This window comes from Centroberyx gerrardi, chromosome 3 (assembly GCF_048128805.1).
Source record: "Centroberyx gerrardi isolate f3 chromosome 3, fCenGer3.hap1.cur.20231027, whole genome shotgun sequence".
Lineage (NCBI taxonomy): Eukaryota > Metazoa > Chordata > Actinopteri > Beryciformes > Berycidae > Centroberyx > Centroberyx gerrardi.
In genome coordinates, this window is record NC_135999.1 from 30562799 (window position 1) to 30584086 (window position 21288).

A 21288-nucleotide genomic window follows, 5' to 3' on the forward strand; every position below is an offset into this window, starting at 1 on the left:
CAGCTGCCGAATGTCGCGCCATAATCACCATCATTTATTTCACATAAGCAGCTATGCTAATGAGGTCATTCTTTAAGTAAATGAATGCATTTATTAGCAAGTATAATCAATTAATGAATCATTAAATTAGAAATTTTGTTTCAAGAGGCCAATGTCCTGGGATCTACTGAATGTCCAACTGTTCAGCCATGGTGGCTATCGCTGCTCATGCTGCACCCAGTTCTTCTTCTTCTGTTGATTCCAAACAAACCGGAAACATAAAACGCATCACTTCCTGTGCGGCAGAGGATTTTTCCCAGGAAAGAGCGACCAGACACCGGCTGTTTAGAACAGACAGTGGAGAAGCTTAATGAACTGGATATAGGTTGGGTCACTGTTGGGTTAGAGAGAGAGAGAGGAGCAGGACAGACATTTAATATGAATATGTCGTAGATTATTACTTTAAATCCTCACACCTGGCGGTCTCACCTCAGCGGCCAAAATCAAAAACACACATTTCCACTTCCCTACTTGTCAAAAGCAGGAGGAGCAGAGTGTGATGGAGGCTGAGACCGGCCGGCTCTCTGGCCCTCGGGGGGGGGGGGGGGGGGGGCAGCCACATGGACGGGCCTCTAGCCTACATGGAAGGGAAACTGGGTAACCCATTTGTTAAAAATTCCCATCACCCTCTTCTTCCTTTTTGTGTGAAGGGAGTCGGTGCTCCACATCACAGGGAGCAGAAACACAGACGGGCTGAGATTCACCAACGCTCCAAAAACAGGTCGCACAAATATTAATACGACATTTAACCTCATATTGAGTTTTAAATTCGTATCTTTTTGAGAATCAGGTCATTCCACTAATATAAAGATGATACTTGATTCATGGACATTTTAGAAACAAGTTGACTTGCATTGGAAGTAAGTACAATTATCTTGCGTAGATTTTTTCACTTATTTTACAGGAAAATATGATTTTAAAACTTGTTTTTTTGCTGTTAGAAGAAAACCTTTGTGTTTTCTGATGGACTGACACACGCTGCTTTACTTTGTTCAGCATGACACAACATTTGGAGGATGCTTTCATCCAAAGTGCCTCACATTAACATGAGTGCACTGCATGCTATATGTTTAGTATGGGCGGCTCCATGCTAAATATAGGATAAGTGAACACTTAACTGGTAATATTTGCTCCACGCTCGACTCACTGAGCTTCAGAACATCAGCTAAGCAGTCGGCCTATTGTGACGATGCTTTGGTATCTTACTTTGTCTTCTTCCAGATAACAAGGATTAAAGGCCACAGGAGGATTAAACTGTCGGCTTTCAGCTGCCTTTAATGCAGGAAACGCCAACTCAACACACACAGGAAAGACTACAAATCAGCTGTGAACGCCACAAACAACAAATGTGTCACTGTACAGTCAGCATCACACTCATATTTCTGATATATCTGCCAGTGTTTCCTGTTCACACTGTTTCCAGGCCTGGTGGTGCAGGTCGCAGTGGGGCTTTGGTCACAGGAAAAATGTTGCCAAACGATTTGGAAATGGTATGAACACCACAGAAGAAGAGACAGACAAGTCCATCATGTTAGATAAAGTTACAGGAACTGGAGTCAGATTTGTTTTGACTCTCTCACCTGCAGGATGACATGTTAAAACTGTCCAATAAACAAGCTGCTTGTGAGTCATGTGACTCATTTCTGCCTTGTATGAGACCAATATCAATACCGGTATCGCTGCTTTAACTGAACACACTGTAATCCTCCTGAGGAGATGTTTCAGGTTTTTCTGCTGCTGTGATTGGCTGAGAAACTCTTGGGGTTTCTCCACAGCAGAAGCTGTCTGAATGTGTCATCATCAGTCAGCATCATCACCGCTGAGCGTCTCCATAAGGGACAAGCAACACCTCCGTCCTGCTGGACAGCAGCGTGGGAGACAGAGACAATCCATCACAAACGACAAATCTAAAACACAATATAACTGCTGTGATTCCTAAATCCAAAGAGGCTGCAGGTTTCTTTTCAGAAGAGAAGATTTCACAGAAAGCCTTTTAAATAATCTATTCTGGTGCCGGCCTCCCAGTCACAGAGCACATGGGAATAAATTTGTCATTAGATTTGAAGTGAGTGAATTATAAGCATAAAGAAAACAAGACGAAGTGGTGTATGGATAATGGATTATCACCTGATGTTTAACATCAAGACAACAGGGACACGTAAAACCTCAGGGAAACAGACGGTGCTGCCAAAACAGACGAAGACAGAAAGTGTTAAAGCTGCACTAGGAAACTTTGCACCTTGGCGCCTCCAAATGGCAGCAAGAGGTAAAACTTTAACTTCAATACCCAGAAATCCCTGCCTGGTCTCCAGCCCCCATGAATCTCAGTCTTTAGCACTTTTTGAATTTGCATCACCATTCATAGCAGTCTGGACCAAGCCTATCCACCGGCAGTTATTTCAGGCAGATACTGTCCGACAAACTTGATTGGACGGTCGATGTAGGCGGGACAAACCTCCTTATGACGAGCGTTACAGAGCGACAACAACGACCAACATGGCAGCCGGTAAAGGAACTGGATGACAGCGAGCTAGATTTAGAGATTTCGTCAGTCCTTAAAAAACGTAATGAATGAATTAAAAAAAAAATCAGCTGTTTAAAGCTGGGAAGTGAAGCCGCCATGATTGTTGTCGTTCTGAAGCGTTTCCAGATTACATCACTCTGCTTTGCTGCTGTGATTGGTCAAAGATTTTGATAACTGACAACTAACACCGACCAATCGGTCGGGGCGAGAAATTCCGTCAGTGAATCAGTGAACTGACCAGAAAGCTGTGAATCAGCATGCAGATTCATACGGTGATAAAGACTGAGATTCATGGAGCTGGACAGCAGGCAACAGACGTCCTGAGCGGTGACGTCAGTAAAGTGTTCACCAACCGGCCGGTCTGTGATGCTTCAGACCAAAGGAAACCAAAGAGACGAGAGAGGAAGAGATCTTAATGGCTGCTGTTTAGGAGTCTTTAGTTTCGATTTGCAATTTCCTGTGTGGAGTCCATACCGGACACCAGAAACAGACAGAAAAGTCTCTGTTGCAGCCACACTTTGCGATTTAGGCTGTTAATGTATTTTTACAGAAAAATATCACCGATGGTGAAGCTTTAAATCCCACTTTTCTACTGAAAAAGAAATAATGCAGAAACAGCTGTCAACATGTATCGCAATTCATATCGCAACTCCAAACAAAATGGCAATACAGCTGTCTTTTCCTGTCACATTATCTAATACAGTCATCCAAGTCTCTGTAACCCCGTTCACCCCCCCGCCCCCCCCCCCCCCCCGTAGTCCCTCATCCCCCAAAAATCTCCCAAACCACATAATGTGCCCGCTGACTATGTATGACCCTTCACTACTGTCGCATTAACATTGCGGCAAACGACCGCAATATTTTGGGATACAAAGAGAAAGTCCTGTGGGAGGAGGAGGGGAGGGGGGGGGGATTTCCCACTGGTTAAATCTGGAGCAGAGAGGGGATTAGAGGGGGAGGAGAGGAGGAGAGAGGGAGAGATGAGAGGGAAACAGAGGAGGAGAGGATAAGCTGCTGAGCGAGGGGGAAGACGGCTTTCAGAAAACTGGATCTTCGCTCTTAGGGCAGAACATTTTCATGCCAAAAAATGACAAGTACTCAGTGTTTCCTCCAGAGTTCCTTCTCATCAGGGTGGAAAAGCCTCTGAAACATTCAGAGCATCATGGGACACTAAAACTAACTAAAACTAAAGGGTTAGCAGCTCTTTAAAGCAGGGTGACCCATCATGTGTAACTGTCACATCCACAGGAAAGTATAGCATGGCTGAGCAAAAGGTATGTGCAACAAAAACTGCTGTAAATATTTCTAGTCCCATCTTTGTGTGATATTCATAAAATTACACTGAATGGAATTAAACCGGCTGCCAATCTGAAGGTTGACCTCACAAATCACTTTGCTGTAAGACCAACATTCATCACAACATCGCTGCACCGAGAGAACACAACTTACACTTTCCTTTAACTAACTGGGAGCTGGAAGTCAAGGTCCTGGGTAACCATGGCAACCCGAGATCACAACTTGAGGCCAGCAACCATGGAAACCTGGGCATGAAAACTAAAAAGCCATGATGCATTATTAACTTTATTATTTATTACCATGATATACAGGGGGGGGGGGGGGCACAAAATAAGAGAAAGGCCTAACAATATATGAATATGAAGCAGCTGATGAGAACCACAGCCGCGCTTCAGCATCCTGCAGCCTGGACTGGAACTTTCTTCAAGACAGAAAGCCTCCAGTTGTTTGAGGGATGAAGGTGGAAAGTGGAAATCCACTTCCCATAAAGGATCAATGATGCTGTGATCTGCTGATTGTTTGAAACTGACACATACTGGCATTCAACTCAATACGACTCGCCTCTGTACTTGGGATTTAGTTACTTCAAAGTTAAAGTCCTGTTTCAAATGGTGTTTCCACTATTTTGTCCACCTCTTGTATGGCAATGTGTCAGTCAAGTTACATATTGTTATGTCTTTTTTATTACTCATAATTAGGGCTGGGTATCGTTTAAAGGGGGGGTATCCTAGGATGTGGCAATTCTTAGTATTTCTGGTGATTTTGGTACTTGGAGGTGTGAAGTAATCACAGTAAAAAAATGGAATCATGTTACTATGCCATTTCCCCACAGTCACTAATTATAAAACACGCCCCCTTGTACAAGCCAGTCAGATTTTGCTCCAGTTTCTATGTAGACACTGGACTGTCTGAAATCGACCAATCAGCGCTAAGAGGAGGGCAGGCCTTCCAGAATGGCCAGCCAATCAGAGCAGTAGCTCATTAGCATAAGAAGCTGCTTATGTAAAATGACCTGTTTTCTTGTAGGTGGGAAACAAACACTGGGAAGTGAATAGCTAAAGCTATAACTAAACGATTTTTACTGAAAAAAACTTCACAGATCTATTTTATAGGCACCAGGTAATTATATAAAATTGCTGAAAAAGCAAATGATACCCCTCCTTTAAAAAATTCCGATACCAGTACCAATACCAGTACCCTTAAAGTGATACCGATACCAATAGAGTACTTCATTCGATACCTTTTTTTTAAACGTTTTGGTGGCATCTCGGCACGCTGAACTGCCAACTCCGTCACATACACCGCGCTCAACACAGACTGTAGTGGGCCAATCACACGTCGCATTAAATCGACGAACGCTTGCGGTGATTGGCTGCGAGCAAAACCATACAAATAGTCATTTTTTTCTAGATCTGTGTACAAAAAGTATCGAATGCAGGTATCGTTTGACTGGAGAAGTTCCGATACTACTTGGTACTGGGTTATTTCGGTCGATACCTTAAAGGTATCAAGTACCGATACCCAGCCCTACTCATAATGTATTATAACACGAAGCAGACAAGATCCCAATACATCAGGGATGGGCTCATTTCCGGATGAACTGACTGATTGATTGATTGATTGATAAAGACACAGTCATTCCCCAGCAGACTCCAGTTGTTCTGGATGGTCTGCATTCCCTCACAGCCTCTCGCTGCACCAGAGAGACGCAAACAATGTGGATGTGAGGTGACAGCCGGCCTGGTGAGGACCAAAACAAAGCCTCCTGAAAACCATCCAGAAACAAGCCCACATTCCCCACAATCCTCCTCCCTCTCCCTTTCTCCTCTGCAGAACGCTCTGAGCGCGTCACACAGCACCCCGAGGTGACGGCAGAGAGCGGCCCACGCCGCTGCCATCGCAACCGCGCCGAAACACCGCTCGGGTTTTACAACAGAGGGAGGGAAGGAGGGAGGGAGGAGGGGTAAATGAGACGGAGGATGATGGGAGGAGGCCTTTTGTTTTGTTGCCCAGAGGAAGAGAGAGAGATGGAGCGAGAGAAGAGGCGAAGGAGGAAGGAGGGGGGAGGGGGGCTTTGGGATGAACAGGAATAGCGGCGTGACGAAGCCCTTTGCCCACGCGCTTCCTTCCCTCGGGGAACGCCGGCGTGCGCGCTCCTCTGAAGCCGATGAGTCTTTAATTAGAACGACGTAAAGCCTGGAAGAACAGAGCGGGGAGAGGAGGAGGAAGAGGAGGAGAAGGAGGAGAAACACCACATCTAGCTTCAAATCAGAGCAGAGAAGCCCGTCACTGAGCGTCTGCAGAGGGAGACGCCGCCATGTTGGAGGAGTGACAGCACATTAAACCTTTCTCCCTGACAAACACTGGGATTCTATAAAATTCCCTTCTGTAGTATTATATTAAGTAGGATTTGACCCATAAAGGTTTTTGGGGGCCGATACCAATATTTTTCCATTGAAACTGACGAAAACAGATATTTAAAATCTTTTAATCTTTTTAAAATTTGACCTGATCTGGTATTTTACCCAAAATCCTTTTCTTGGAGGGATGGAAAAGTCACTAATAATAATAAAACATATTCACGCACACTTGAGTGAAATCAAATCACAATGTGGTATTAGAGTCAATTTAGGTTAATGACTTCCCATAGACAACCAGTGTAGTACTGATCAATTCTACAATAAATATGTAATCAATCAAACTGCATCATATCCATCATATCAGGTGAATGACACCAACTGGCCGATATCTGATTCTTATTCTTATCACAAACCCATATAACCCTTATATGAAATTAAGCATTTTCATTGTATTATCAGAAGGGAAAAAGAGAAAATGTTGCAATCTGGGATTTTGTTTTTCTCTTCCAACATGGCTGCATATTCTCACATTACCACTGATAAGCTCTGTCTAAACATTCGTGTCTCTACTGATGGACAGACAGCCCAGCAGGTTTGTATGAGAGTCTCTGTCCAGTCAGCAGTGTGTGAGCGAGGAGCAGAGCCACACACACACAGCTTCAGTGACCTTAACACTCACTGGCCCTCAATTATCAATCTAACGTAGAAACCAGCGCAGATCCGAGCGCAGAAATCATCTTACGACAGGGTTCACGTGTGATTCATGAAACGTTCGTATCTCGCCAATCACAGCGTAAGAATGATCGGGCGTTGATAAACGTGACGTCACTTAAATATCACGCCCCTAGATATTCTCGGTTCAGAGGCCTCGCCCCTAGAGTTTACGACATGCAGATGCATAATACTTCCAAGAAGAGAAACTTCTCCGACCTCGAAATAGAAACTCTAACATCGCAAGTCCAATTGAACCAATTAGTTCTATTTGGCAGCCTGAAAAGTGGCATCAAAGGAAGTCGGAAAAATGCAGTATGGAAAGAAATCACTGCTGCGGTCAACAGCGTTGCCGTCGACAACCGAACTCCAGCTGAGGTTTGAATATTTCATTTATACATCCGTGATATGTATAGCCTATATATATATATATATATAATAGTAATATAATAGCAAACAATTTGAAAATACCTATTTATGTTAGGGATAGGCTATATGACACAGTCGATGTAGGCCTTTACAAAATAGAATATTTTGCCATAGGCTACATATTTTTAAGTGATGTGGCTGCATATGCTTAGATGCCAGTCAGAATATATGGTCTTTCTCCGACTGAGCCAGATTTATGCTTTAAGTCCACGCCGACTCGAAAACTTGCGTACACGAGTTGAGACTTGACGTGAGATTTGATCGTAGCCTCCGCTCACGTCCAAATTAATAAATGCCGAGCATTGCGTGGAAATGACCGTACGCCCAGTTTTCTGTCGTACGTTTGTTTCGTAAATGAAGGCCACTGCGCTTGTTCCTTGTTTCTCATGAACAACACAGACGGTCTGGTCGGCCTGCTGATCGCCACACAACACCCAGCGCTGCAACAGGGTCTGATACATGTGACTAACTGTAAGGGCAGTGGTGTGTGTGTGTGTGTGAGACAGCGTTTGCGAACTCCCTTCAACCTCATTTCTCTCCTTTGAAAGTTTCAGGTTTGGTTTTTTTCACATCCCTCCCTGTCTGTGTTTTTTCCTCATCTGTACCTTCAGGACATGCAGCAGCTTTTCGTCGGCTGTTAGCTAAAGAAGCAAAACAGAAGCTGGAGGCTGAGGGAGAGACGCAGACTTTCAGCAGCTGGAAGTTTTCCCGTCACTTTGAGTTGATCTCAGTCGAGGATCAGAGAACATTCTGGTCCGTTGTGAACTTTGTGTGGCAGCAGAACTCTTTCCACTGTGAAAAACACAACATCCAGTTTATCAACGCATCTGATGCAGAAACACAGTGATGATGAGAAACTCAACACAAAGTAACAGAACGAGGAACGGGACTAATCACTGCTGCTGCTGAGGAATTAGTAAAGTAATGGGATTACTTTTTAAATGAGTAAGTAGTTTTCCACTGGTCAGTTCAGCTGCAGCAGGAGCCGGCGAATTATGTGTCCTTTTTTTTCTTAGAAATAAAGACGAAACTGACATGGTTGGTAAATTCTGGTCATTTGATTTATTTCGGCTATTTATGAAGTATTTATGAAGTTATTCATTTGTATATTTTATCTATTCTCCTGTGATGTCGGCTTTGAAATATGAATGTATGTAAGTGACTTCTGTATGGTCGCAGGTTGGGGGACGGGGAGGATAATGTTAATTTTTTAATATGATATAAGAAATGGAAATGAAAAAAAAAAAAAAGGTCACAAAAAAAGAATGTGCCCTCATATCTGTTCAGCAGGGAAACCACTGAGGCTGGGGTTACTGCTGCTACAAGGAAAGGGATGATGGGTAATACAACAATACAGAATCACCCAGTTCCCCCACAGGGATCAATAGGGTTTCATCTGCTCTTACAGTACAAACTCTTATTTATTTCACTTGTATATGTGGAAACAGCGCAAGTGTGACAGACTAGGCAGTGCTTCAGACTTCTCTGGAGTTTTGGAACTATCACTCAATACACACTCACACAGATTTTGTTCTTTTACCCTCGCTGGGTAACACAGCAGATATAAATAAAGTTTTAAAAAAGATCCATGAGTCACACACTGCAGCCTCCATGTTGAGACCCACACTGCTGCTCCGGCTGTGGAGAAGACCCAAAAGAGCAAACTACACAGGCCAGCAGGAGGCGGGAAGCGGCAGGTATGTTTCTACAGTTTCTGCACAACTCATGCACACAGTAATCAGATTCTTAGCCTTTTCTGATTCAGATGAAGCTGTTTGTATGTACACAGAAAAAAAAAAATGTCTGGATCTATTCCTGTTTGCATGAAATGTCTATATGTTGATTATTAATTGTCATAACTTGGGTTTGAGCAATAAAGGTTTTTGAATATATTTGAATTGAAGCTGCTGATAGCAAATACACACACACACACACACAAACAGTGTCAGTGGTATCTGGGGACATACACACACGCACACACACACACACACACACACACACATCCACACAGTAAAAACAGACACACACAAAGTGGAGTTTATAAACATCAATTAGGTGGTATCTGGGTTGAGTGCATGCACACACACAGACACACACACACACACAGCAAATACACACACACACACACACGCACACACACACTCGGCAAAAACACACACACACACACACACACACACATAGGAAAAACACACTCACGAACACAAAGTGGAGTTTATCAACATCACAAGTGCCGGTGGTATCTGGGGGACACACACACACACAAACATACTTAGCAAACAACACACACACACACACACACATATAGACACTAAGCAAAACTACACAGACACAAAGTGGAGTTTATAAACGTCAAGTGTAGGTGGCATCTGGGGTGAGCACATGCACACACACACACACACATTTAGCAAAAACACACACACAAAGTGAAGGTTATAAATGTCAAGTGTAGGTGGCATCTGGGGTGAGCACACACACACACACACACACACACACACACACACACACACACACTCCGAGTAAATTCCTCCAGTCTGAAGTGGAGGAGTGTGTGAATTAGCGACACCATTATGCAAATGAGCAGGAATCACTGCTTGTTTCAGACTCTGTTGATGTGGGAATGTGTGTGTTCGCTTAATACATGAATACTGACAAGACTGAAACCAGATCCACTTCATGTGTGTGTCCTGCCGTCTCTGGAGATAATAACGATAATAATGGATAATAACAATTATTCCACACAGCAGCAGATTTTGACAGAAAGCTTCAGAGCCACGAAGAAAAGATCAAACCCAAACTGCCTGTTGTGAGCGGTTCATTCAAACTCTGCAGCGTTTCCTTCTTTAGTTCAGTTTATCTGGCCAGGTGAGACCGTAACCTGAACCAACTACAGCAAACCAGCCCAAAACACAAGGGATTATGGGTAGAAGGAGACGGATGTGGTTCCTCATGCTTGGAAAACCCAAGAAAACAAAATGAAGTCTGGACTGATGCTCATATTCAGCTATTTCTTCATGTGTTCTGAACTGGTATGAACACCACAGAAGAAGAGTCAGACAAGTCCATCGTGCTGAGATAAAGTTACAGAGACTGGAATCAGATTTGTTATGAAATCTGAAGTCTCTAACCTGCAGGATGACAGGTCACCTAAACTGTGTCCAGTAAACAAGCTGCTTGTGAGTCATGTGACTTTTGTTTACAAGCCCTGGTTGGCTTGTGATTGGTCAGTCTGAACCTAAACGAATCAAATACAAAAATGCAACAACCACAGAAAGCCTGTGTGATCGCAGCCTTAGTTTACAGCAAGTTCCATTTTAAACAGTGAAGAACTATGGTGGTAAAATAAAAACCAGAATTCTTCACATCGCTTCAGCTGCACTTGCTCTTAGGCTAAAGTAAAGAAGCTAATAGACATGAATACATCAATTTTGACTTACCGTAATGATGCTAATATCTGTGAATCTTTCAGTTTTTCCTTTAAAGGAGTTATGTGTAGTATTTTGAAACATCAATATATAATTGTGAAATTAATGTTGCTACCTTGTTATAATGACTGTAAACCAGTGAGTCCATGTTGGAGATGATTATTCTCCTCTGTCTCACTCCAGTAGTATTGTTGGTTCTAGTGTTTCTCCACATTAAGACTACATTTCCCATCAGCCCCGTTGCTTCCTGCCCCCCTCCCCCTCCCTGAAGAGGATCAACATGTTGGAAGTGATTTCTCCATCTTCCTTTCCCTCCTTCCACCATCTGCTGCCAGAAACTCTTTCAGCTTTAGCTCCATTTGCTCTGGAAGAACAGAACCTCTTCCTGTTTTGTGCCGTAAAGCGATCCAGCAGATTTCCCTCCAGATCCACCAGGTGGAGAAACTATGGAGGATGCAGAGTAGAGGCTGGTAGAGGCTGACAGGCTGACCACTGATGCTCTGGTTTGTTTACGGTAAATATACCAATATCTCAAAATGAATGTGGTGATGATTTATTGATCTTTAAAATACGGTGTTCCCTCCACCAAACTGAATCACAGGAAACACTGAGCTTCAGTCTCAGTTACTCAGAGACGCTGAGAGAAGGAATATCACCTTCTCTCCTCACTCTCACTGCAGTGGGTAGAGAGAGAGAGAGTGTGTGTCTGTGTGTGTGTGTGTGTGTTTTGCGAGTTTTCTCTGTGTGTATGAGTCAGAGAGAGAGAAGGAAAGAGCCGGCTAATTCTCGCTCCTCTCTTCACGCTCTCTGCTGTGCGTAAAGTGTGTGTGTGTGTGTGTGTGTGTGTGTGTGTGTGTGTGGGTGGATAATTTTCTCTCCTCTCTTCACACTCACTGTTGTACTGCTGTGTATAGTGTACCGCATGTGGTGTGTGTGTGTGAGTATTGCGTAGTACATAATGTGTGAAGTGTGTAATGTGTGTGTGTGTGTGTGTGTTAAGAGAGTCAAGAGTCTGCTAATTCTCACTTCTCTCTTCACACTCACTGTTGTGTGTGGTGCAGTGACTAGAGTGTGTGTGTGTGTGTGTGTGTGTGTGTGTTAATTCTCAGCCTTCCACCACTTGACAGCCTCGCGCCTCACGCGGCTGTCAGCAGGGTCAACCTGACCGAGGTCAAAGGTCACCGAAGCCAAGAGATCAACAACACCATGTCAGCTGGTCTTCCTCCTTTCACTTGCTGTCACTTTCTTCTTCTTCTCTAACACCAAGACCAGTTCAGACCAAAACCAGTTCAGAACCAAAAGCAGTCCAACCGAAACCAGTTCAGACAAAAACAAATTCAGACCAAACCCAGTCCAAACCAAGACCAGTTCAGACCAAGGCCAGTACAGACCAAGACCAGTCCAAACCAAAACCAGTCCAGACTGAAACCAGTTCAGACCAAAACCAGTTCAGACCAAAACCAGTTCAGACCAAAACCAGTCAAGACCAAAACCAGTTCAGAACCAAAACCAGTCCAGAAAAGAGATTGCACTCCCCACGAAATGAAGCTCAATCGTTTAGATTTGCATAAAAGCACCGGAGAGTTTTGGCATTTTACCGTCTGTGACAATATTGATCCAATTCTGAAAACACTCAGGGTATCGATCTGTACATCTAGACCAGTTTTGGTGTGTTCACACAAATTGATTTGGCCTGTTTCTATACGGCAAACTAGACTTTTAGACAGCCAGGCCTCAGGTCAAGGCAAAACAAATTAGGACTTCTGACATCCACTCTGACCCGGAGCGCTGCCACAGTCCAGCGCCTGGTGAACTGGTTCAGACAGACTGACCTGGTGAACTGGTTCACCTGGTCAGTCTGTCTGAATCAGTCACCAGAGAGTCATGGTGGTCTGGAGAGTCTAGAGAGTGTGGACAGGAACTGTGATCCAGACAGACTTAGTGTAGAATCAGCTTCAGTTCCTACATCACCAACACTACAAGCAACCAATAGCAGAGAGGTCAAGGGTCAGATAAGGGTCAAATATTCTGGTGCCTGTGGAATAATCAAGTTTGATAGAGAAGTGCTAGGGAAAGACATAAGCAAGGAGAAAAGGTTAAGTGGGTGTGGTTAGTTATGCTGTAATTGTATGTTTTTAATTGTGTATTTTCTTGTCTTTCGTACTATGACTTTTATGTTTACCTGCCCAGGGACTACAGGTGGAAACTAGCTACTCGCTAAATCTGGAACAACTAGGGATGAGACGATATATCGAAATCTATCAAAATATCTCAATACAAAAATGTGACAATCTGTGTCGTGGGTCAGGAACATGAATGGTGATATCAGCTCCATGTTATTCTGCTGTAGTAATCACTAATGAGACTCTTGACCATCACAGTTTCACAAGCTCTCCATCCAAATTATATTATTGTCACTTTGTAATGACATTTTTAAATTGTTGTTTACATTCTAGCAACCAATGGCATCGCTAGAAAGAGTCAGACTTTGCTGTCACTGAACTTTCTCTGCTCAAACACAAAGCTCAGCTGAGAGCGTTGGTAGGTGCAGAGAGAGCAAGAGGTCAAAGGGCACAAGGAGCGATGTATCGTTCTCACTGCAACATTAAGAGACAACAGAGTGTTGTTGTTGTTGTTGTTGTTTCTGTCAACCATATTGGCTGCGGCAGCGACGTCACAACTCCGCCAATTCGTCTTCAATCTAAAATCCCAATTTCCCCGACTTCAGCACCCGATTTGGGGCGATGTTCAAGCAGTAGGCCTAAAGTCGTACATCCCAATCTCCCAGCAGCACCTGAACGCACCACGTGATGGGAACACAAAAACAGTCCTTCCCCATTCACCTGTTCCTCCCAAAGCGCTGGAGAGAGAGAGCAGACGTTTTGGAGTTGCTCCCAGTTCCTCAGTGACCCACATTGTGTTACGAGTTCCTCAGCAGGCGGAGGGCGGAGGGGAAAGTGTTTTACCAGGCCGCCTGCCAGGCTTTCCCCTGAGAGAACAAAAGCGCGGTTACAGCGCCGGGGCGTGGCGCAGGGCGGCGTTCACCTCCGCTGTGTTGACGTTGGTCTGAAAAACAAGCAGGTGTGCATGCCATTCCTTATAAGGCAGCTTCAGAAAGATGGAAAAAGAGAAAGGAATAAGAAAAGAAAGGAAGAAGCAGGTCATCCAGCCGGGTTACAGTCCCGGGCGGGACACAGCGTGGGAACGCCAACACGGAAAACGCATTGTTGTCGAAGCGCGTCAGGACGGAGGACAGAGGAGAGTCGTGTTCGGCGGTTGAATAAGACGCGCTGTGTTTTGTCTCTTTCTCATGTATGTAACCTCACACGCTACAGAAGACCAGACCGGCTTTATTTAAACACAATGCATCATGAGGAGGAGGCAAAGCCTGCAAACCGACTGATGGGCTTTGTGAAGCCATGTGTGGGGATGGTGTGGTTTCTACACGGCGGGGAGGTGGGGGGTGGGGGGGGGGGGTGTTGCTGTGTTCACCTGTGTCGGCATGTGAGGAGACCCCAGCACAAACACACACACACACACACACACACACACACAGGCCTACACATACACTCAAAAGGTTTGTAGCAGAGAAGCGAAGTAGAAGATGGGAAGCTTGGACCGATATTCAATATTATAAAAAAAAAAAAAAAAAAAAACCTTCCCCCCCGCGATAATATTGTATATCGCAATATTTTGGCAGGACAGTATTGCGATATTAATTTTTGCTGTCCTCCTCTACCTGTTACTCTCAAGCCTTTTGTTGTCTTTTATGCTGGCACACAGAGCCTGATGCTGCGTTCACGTCATGTCAGATTTACTGTAAATATGCGCTGCCAACTGGAAAAAAAAACAAAAACACTCACATCAGCCTCTTGGTGGTAATTACAAGCAGGATGTGTGGGATTTTTTTGTAGCTCTGATATCTACCACTCCCAAACACTGCAGGGAATGCACCGATGTTGGCAGCATAAATTATCAGTTATATTCACACAAATACAATCAACTCTACTTACAAAACCTCTTTCTTTACATTACAGACTTCTGGCTTGTGTCTGGGTGACAGGGGAAACCTCTCTCCAATCAAACACTACAGAAGCTGATTTCACTGATTTGATCCCCCTCTTTACAGGTGTGAAAATCAGTGAAATCAGCTGCTGTAGGAATGAAAACCTGCAGACTCTTGAGCCTCACTGCTACTGATCTATTAACATAACATTAAAGAAAAAAATGATATTCTTACACGAGTATATCATCAATCTAGTGCTGTAATTTACTTTTTTGATGAACCCACTTTTCCTCAACCTGCCTCGTCTATTTCTACTGCAGTTAGTGATTTCCTACGTTTCCCAGAATGCCTCTCAACATCCCCCAGAGAAGGGGCATGACCTTGTTGTATTCAGCCGTGGGTTTTATGTGTAGGTGGAGAGAGAGATAGCAGTCAAGAAAAGCGTGACGTGCTGTGGCTGCAGTGCATTCTGGTCTCTCTCCTGCTCCTGTGGTGGAGAAACTGGTCTCTCTCCTCTTCTACGATGGATTTCTCCCTGTATGATTGTTGAACGTCTCTTGGTGCAAAATGGCGGCTCTAGAAAGAAGCCCTCGCTCTTTGATTCTGAGGGACTGACACCAAAACCTGACGTTTACCGCTGATGTTTTACATCCTGAAACATTTTCTCATATCAGACTTTGGCCAGTTATCCGTGATGCAGAAACAAAATGGAGGCAGGAATGCAAAGCACATCACCAATAGCTGTTTTAACAGTGTTCAGGTGTTTTAGGGAGAATTTTTCCTTTAAAGCCGACCATCCAAAGTGCCTTGCAGTACAGTGGAGAACATACGGAGTGATCCTAGTGAGAATTGAACCCCCTGACTCCCTGACGGTGTTAGTGCCTTGCTCTGCCTACTGAGCTGCTCAGGGTCAGATACTGATGCCACTCAGCTCTCCGTCGGCTCAGTCTCCTCCCTGCAGGATGGATGGGGGTCAGCAGGATGCGTTACTCTCTTGTCCTGATGCACTGCCGGCGGCTCGGCGCTGTTCGGCTCTTTATCGATCCGCTAAATGTACGGACGGTGCTGGAACCGGCGGCGCTTCACCATGACATGAAGAAAACCAGCGGGTCAGAGCAGCGTTCAACAAACCGTCTGCAAAACAACTTCGTCACCTCAGCACTTTGTAACTTTGTTAAGAGAAGTAGCAGGAGTATCAGCAGCAGCAAGAGTCCTGGTCGTAGTTGTCTAGTATTAGTAGTATCACTGATAGTAGTGGTAGTAGTAACAATTTAAGTAGCAGTAGTAGTAGCGGAAGTACTAGTAGTGCTAGTAACAGTCTTAGCAGTATAGTAGGAGTAGTAATAGTAGTAAGAGCCGTAATAGTAGTAGTAACAGTCTTAATTAGTAGTACAATAGCAGCAGTAGCAGTAATAGTAGTACTAGCAGTAGTAGTAGTAGCAGAAGTATAGTAGTAAGTGTAGTAATAGTAGTAGTAGTAACAATCTTAGTAGTAGTAGCAGTAGATTTAGCAGTAACAGTAGTAGCAGTAATCTTCCTTGTTAGGAGTAAATATTTAACTATCCAAAAAATACTGCACAAAAACATGACAAATACGACCAAAGCTCAAGCCATAAGTCAGCTTCATTAAATAAAAATAAAAGGTATCAGGCCCATCCCTTATTATGCAATGTGTGTACAGTGTATATGATCTGTACTACTGTATTTATACTGCCTGTGTACCGGAGCTGGAGGAGCCATAAAGACGTCAGCTTTATGGAATGTGAACTATGTGTCGTACCAGGACAACATGGCTCTGCCCTGTTTCCACACGCAGCCAGGTGAGGTATGCATAATCCACACACACACACACACACACACACACACACACACAGCAGAGGAGGCGAGAGCGCATCTGTCTTGGGAAATATCATTTAATTAGCGAGGAAAATGAGCCGAAAACCAAGGCAGCGGAAGATGAGAGAGAGCAGGAGAATTCCAGTCCGCTGCAGACGCTCACACTGCCGCTCTGTCCGTCAGCCTGCGGTGTTCACATGTGATGATGATGATGATGATGATGTGTTGGGTTTACAGACAGGTGAGAGGGGGGATTCCTGACACCCTACCTGAATATCTACATGGAGAGGTCACTAACTAACGATTACTTTCATTATCAATTAATCTATCATTTAGTCTATAAAATGTCAAAAATAATGACGAATGCCCATCACAAGTTACCAGAGTCCAAAGTGATTCTTCAGATTTCTTCCTCAGTCTGACCAGCAGCCAAAAAACCCAAAGTATTCATCTTATAATGATATGAAACAGAGAAAAGCAGCAAATCTTAGTATTTGTGAAGCTGCAACCAGCAAATGTTTGGTATTTTCACCTGATAAATGACTAAAACAATGAATCGATCCCTGCTGGATCCTGTCAAAGTGTCCTGATCAACACACTGAAGCCTCTCAGCTCCCACACTGCAAGTCACTGTGGATGAAACATCCGCTTGATGCTTCAAATGTAAATGTGAGACGCAGCTGGAGATGCAAGGCAACACATTAACTGAAGTCAGAGTAAAGCCTTTCATCCGGAGGGAGGCTCCGCCCCTCTCCTGCGGCCCGGCCTATAAACCAAACTCCTGCTGGGAAGTCAGGCGGAGGAAACAGGAAGCAGGAAGCAGGAAGCAGGAAGCAGGAAGCCGGGTTGAAGCCGAGGAACGACCGCTCAGCGACCAGAGAGACTGACTGAGGAAATGCATTGTGGGAAGTCTGAGGAGCTGAATGTCAGCATCCAGGACTCAGACGGCTCCCAGAGAACAGAAATCACCTGAACTAAAATAAACAACGCTCAGACTTTCACAGTGACAGAGAGGTAAATAAAAAGGAAAGTAAACTTCATAAGAACAACCACCAACATGAACAGAAATCAATAATACTTCCAGAAAAGCAGAAATTACCTCCACCAAGGAGGTTCTGTTTTCTCTGCCAACAGCCAATATTTGTGCTGCTATTCAACATCTTTAAATTTGACCGTTTTCGAGTATTCAGTGTTTCCCCAGAACTGTATTCTTGTCAAGCAGCATTTAGATAGCATTTACCTATTTAATGGTGTGGAAAAGCTGGGATGCATTACTGCCTTAAAATGAAGAATTAATTTACAAAAACATTATCGAACGTGAGCCAATCAAATCAAAGCAAAACAATGGCTCAAAAGGCTCCTGATTGGCTGCCTGTTTCTCCTCTGCCTGGATGGTTAACTGGCCTGATCTTACTTCAGGATTAACATCAACATGTGAAAAACATATTAATTATTTCGACCAGTACAATTGATCCTTGGCAGGTAATTTGTTTTTTGTTTACCAGGCCTTGGCAGGTGAACCCAAAGTTTAATTTCGGACACTGTGTTCCATCATCCTGTATTCTCATATTCCTGTATTTCTGCGCCCGCTGGCCCTCGCCCTCCAAGCGAAGTATTTATAGCCGCGGTCAGGCAGGAAGGAAGCGGAGCGGAGACGGCAAACATCCTCCTGAGCCAGAGGAGCGGCCATCACAGCGACCGTAACCCGCTCACACGGCACACGCATGACTTCACCTCAATGACACGCTACAGCAGCCCTGCAGGGCCAAAAACACTGTCACAGACCGGCTTTATTTTGGATGTAATTGAGCGTAAGGGGAGTTATTTCAAGACTGGCGGAGCGGAGGTGTGCGATACGCCTGCGCTCTGGGAGCGGCGATGTGACACCAAGCATTCACTCCACTGACCGTTTGTGTTTTTAAGAGAACAAGTGACACAAGTCCTTTGCACACTGCTCATCTTTGTGCCAATGGGAGACACAGAGGTCAAAACCTTGCACAGCATTTCAAATTAACTCCGGCACACTGCGCTCTTGCATTGCTGGTGAAAATGTATTGACGTTTTACCCTATATCAACGTATGGTAGGTTCGTTCATAAGCAATAAAAAGCATAGTAAACATAAACACATTTAATTTGGCATAATTTCACAAAAATCCATTCCCCGGTAGCTAGCTAGCTAGCCGCAGCTTCACAGCTACAGTGAAAAAATGTCTTCAGTTCCTCATGAGGCTGAACTCAGACTTTAGTGAATCCAGACTGCATCTGAACAGGTGAAAACCCCGATCAGCTGCTGGCAACAGTTGGTTCATTCTGCGTTGTCGTTCTCCGTCGTTACAAAGTCTTTTCTGTGAGTTTCTACACCTAAAATAACAGAAACAAATCGTCTAAAAGCTTATGCTGTGTGGAGAGAGAGAGATCTATCTCAACACCATTTCTTGCTTTGTTTAGTTGCAGAAGACATTCTAATTTGCGGTCAATGGAGAATCTTGTTAGCCACTTAGCTGCTAGTCGACCACAGGAAGACTTGGGCCTGCACTTCCTCTTCAGCTCAGTCAGCTCCAACAGAGAACCATGTGCATACTGTATTTTATTTTGTTATACTACTTTTCATAATTTTGTGCAGTTGAATGTTTAGTGTGACCTATGGGAGTAAACCGATAAACCTGATGAACCTGAACCTCTCCCTGCTCACCTCCCCTGTCCCTCCTCAGCTCTGCTGTCAGCGTCTGCCTCCTCTTCCTCTTCCTCCTCCTCCTCCCTGCAGAGGATTACCTCGGAGGAAGAGGAGCGACACGACTGTCTCAGCTTTAGACGCTGTAATGACACGCAGTCCGTCTGCAGCGTATTCAACTGACACAGCAGCAGAACAAATGGATTTGCAGTTGAAATTGGTTTCCAGACCCGTCGGCTGCGGGGGAAACGTTTTCCCCTGATCACCGGCCGGCTGGCTCCGTCCCGTTCTGATTGGCTCTGAGCTCAATGGGAAGGAAAATTAAAAACCAAACGCTACTAGCGAGTCATAGCTTCATACAGTATCTGCTCCACTCCAACTCTTCCTCAGCACGATCTCCCCAAAGCCCCAGAAGCCCCCAGGAAGACGCAGCCTGATTGGCTGGGAGGCTTGTAAAGGTAAATGGTGCACAAATGCCACATATAGACACACATCATTAATTCAGCCTGGCAGGAAGCGATTCCCTTTATGGATGCACTGTCATCACACCATAGGTCAGCTGTTAGCTGTTACTTATGTAATATGGAGGAGCAGAGAGAGAGAGAGAGAGAGAGAGAGAGAGAGAGAGAGAGAGAGAGAGCGAGCAAGAGAGAGAGAGAGAAAGAGAAAGAGAGAGAGAGAGAGAGAGCTGGACTCATTTTATGAGACCTCATTTAGCTTTGCAAAGGGCAAATACTCGACGTAGAAGATGCAGAGAGTACAAGCACTGGTCATCAATAAATAAAATGAAAGCTAGCTTGGTCGTTTATTCTGAAACATATTATTATATCAGACTCCAGGATGAGCATACTGCTCTGCCTTTAGGCCATTATATTAGACTTGTCTTCATGAAAAATCACAATTTTCCTATAGGGACTTAACAGTGTGTCTGTGGTACTAAATAGTGAGTTTATAGTGACCTTATCGTTCTTTATGGTATCACTATGTTATTCCTGTAGGGAATTTTTCTGTGATATTTTTTTTGATTCCTTCCAAAACGTGTTATAGGATTGCTATCGTTATTTTTGTTATGGTCCAATGCACAGTGTCTGTCCTGCATGTCTCCTCAGTCCCAGTCCCTCAGCTGGATGAACCAGGCCTGCAGCAGGCTGAACCCGGCTGAACAGCTCCGGTCCTGCCGAACGGTGATGTGTTGGAAACAGACGAAACACTCTGAAAACTGGTTCCGACTCAATGCGTGTCAGTTTAAAGTTAGGGTCAATACTGGGATACTAACAGCAGCAGACCAACATTTGGTTACTGCGCAGCTCAACCAGATTACGCACGACATGGAAATGTAACGTCAATGCGTCCGTTATCGGACGGCTAGCGGCTAGACATCCATTATCGGACATGTTCCAGTCTGACGTGCTCCTCTCCTTTTCCTAGCAAAATGTAGGCGACAAAGCCTTGCGTCAGTGTTGGTACTCTAGTCTAGATATCATTGTGGCCAACATATATTCGTGGAAGAAATTGCAAGTAATGAAAGGAAAATGACAAAACAATATCAGTCATTAAAGCGTTAGCCGTAACCGGGCTTAGCCCTAGATCCGATAATGGACCTAGGGGTTTGACGGTGGTTTTATGCGCTGCAAAGGTAATCGTCCATCAACACGAAAAACAGACGTAGCTGGGTTACATTTACAAACAGAAAGATAAATTGCTGTAAAACTATTTTTATATTGATAATCAGTGCTTTATTTGCAGTTATTATGACAAATCTGTCAGGGTTTATTGGAAAGTATAGACTGGAAAGCCTGAAATCTCAGCAGAGCTAGCTAGCAAGTAGCCCCGATACGTGCTGCTCGCTCTCGTATGGAGACGATGTCACCCGAAACTCAGTTAAAAAAAAAAGGTAATTTTATGTGGCCTTGCTTACCACGGACATACATATAGAACATGACTCAAGACCTCTTCCGGGACCACTTGGACCCAGTCTTTAATTTGGTATGCA

At 44.3% G+C, this 21288-nt stretch overlaps 1 protein-coding gene across 3 annotated transcripts in view; it reads right to left on the reverse strand.

Annotated features, from left to right (window-relative positions):
• Positions 1-21288, reverse strand: part of strn (striatin, calmodulin binding protein) — a 63705-nt gene that overhangs the window by 41696 nt on the left and 721 nt on the right. The window lies entirely within an intron of this gene.